Below are 2147 nucleotides of genomic sequence, written 5' to 3' on the forward strand. Positions count from 1 at the left end.
CATGAATCACAACCCTTTCATCATGACCATTGTGTGATCCTGATACCGTCCTGCACTCTGGTGATATCACTCAGTCTCTCTCCATGTGGTATCCCTCACTGTGTGGGTCTAATTGCTGCCTCTGTCAACTTCTCTCGCTCTTGCAGCTACTCCAGATCCTGAGCCAACAGAATTCTCCACTCCAGAGAGACGCAGCAGCACAGGCCAGGGATGGTGACTGGGATTTTCCAGATCTCTGTGGGATTCAATGCCATTCTCCATGTGTAACCCTCACTGCATCAGTCTAATTTCCCATTCTGTTTGTTTCTCTATCTCCTGCAGGTAATCAGGATGTCCCTGTCTCAGCTGAATTCCTAACTCCTGTCTCGTCCATAACCACAACAAAGACGGTTGGTCAGTCAGAGAGACTGACCACGCTCTACCCCCACTTTCACCCTCCCTCTCTCGGCCCCTCTCTCTGCCCCTCTCTCTGCCCCTCTCTCTACCCCCCTCTCTACCCCTCTCTCTCTCTCTACCTGCCTGCCTCTCTCTCCGTGAATCTCTACTTGCCTGCCTCTCCCTCTCTCACTCTCTCCATGTCTCTCTCTTTCTACCTGCCTGCCTCTCCTTTTCTGTCTCTCTCTACATGCCTGCCTCTCCCTCTCTTTATGTCTCTCTTCCTGCCTGCCTCTCTCTCTCTCTCTCTCTATACCTGCCTGCCTCTCTCTCTCTGCCTGTCTCTCTCTACCTGCCTGTCTCTCCCTCTCTCTCTCTCTCCATGTCTCTCTCTACTGCCTGCCTCTCTCCCTCTCTTTCTACCTGCCTGCCTCTCCTTCTCTGTCTCTCTCTACATGCCTGCCTCTCCCTCTCTTTATGTCTCTCTTCCTGCCTGCCTCTCTCTCTCTCTCTCTATACCTGCCTGCCTCTCCCTCTCTCTCTCTACCTGCCTGTCTGTCTCTCCGTGTCTCCCCACCTGCCTGACTCTCTCTCTGTCTCTCTCTGCCTGCCTGCCTCTCCCTCTCTCTCTGTCTCTCTCTACCTGCCCACCTCTCCCTCCCTCTCTCTCTGTCTCTCTCTACCTGCCTGCCTCTCCCACTCCCTTTCTCCCTCTGTTTCACTCTCTACCAGCCTGCCTCTCCCTCTCTCTCTTTCTGTCTCTCTCTATTTGCCTGCTTCTCTCTCTGTCTCTCTCTACCTGCCTGCCTCTCTCTCTCTGTATCTCCACTTGTCTGCCTCTCCCTCTCTCTCTGTCTCCCTGCCTGCCTGTCTCTCTCTCTCTGTCTCTCTGCCTGTCTCTCTCTCTCTGTCTCTCTCTCTCTCTGTCTCCCTGCCTGCCTGTCTCTGTCTCTCTCTCTGTCTCTCTCTCTTTCTCCCTGCCTGCCTCTTCCTCTCTCTCTGTCTCTGTCTACCTGCCTGCCCCTCTCTCTGTATCTCTCTCTGTCTACATACATGCCATGCTGTCTCTCTATCTTTCTCTCTGCCTGCCTGCCAATCATTCACTTCCTCTCTCGCTCTCTCTTTCTCTCTCCGTTTGTCACTCTCTCTCTCTCATTCTCTACCTGCCTGCTTATCTCTCTCTCTCTTTCTTTCATTAGCTATCTCTTTCTTTCTACCCTCCTGTCACTCTCTCTCACTCATTCCATCTACCTGCCTGCCTCTCTTTTTTTCTTTCTACCTTTCAGCCTGTCTCACTCTCTCTCTCTACTTGCCTGCCTCTCTCTCTGTATAAGTGTGTGTGTGTGTGTGTGTATGTGTGAGAGAGAGACCTGTCTGACCTCTATCTTTCTCTCTGTCTCAACTGCCTGCACTCCATCTCTCCCCCTCTCTCTCTGTCCACCTGCCTGCCACTCTCTCTTTCTCTATCTACTCGACTGCCTCTCTCTCTCTGTCTCTCGCTGTCTCCCTCTCTCCCTTTCTCTCTCCCCTTGCCTGCCTCTCTCTCTCTCTCTCTCTCTCTGGCTGTCTCCCTCTCTCCCATTTTCTCTCTACCTCTGGCTGTCTCCCTGCCTCTCTCTCTCTTTCTTTCTCTCTCTCCCTTTCTCTGTACATTCCTGCCACTATTTCTCTCTCACTCTCTCTACCTGTCTGCCTCTCACTCTCTCATTCTCTACCCGCCTGCCACTCTCTATCTCTTTGTCCCTTCCTGCCTTTCACTCTGTCTCTCTCTC

Source organism: Chiloscyllium plagiosum, unplaced genomic scaffold (assembly GCF_004010195.1).
Source record: "Chiloscyllium plagiosum isolate BGI_BamShark_2017 unplaced genomic scaffold, ASM401019v2 scaf_13793, whole genome shotgun sequence".
Lineage (NCBI taxonomy): Eukaryota > Metazoa > Chordata > Chondrichthyes > Orectolobiformes > Hemiscylliidae > Chiloscyllium > Chiloscyllium plagiosum.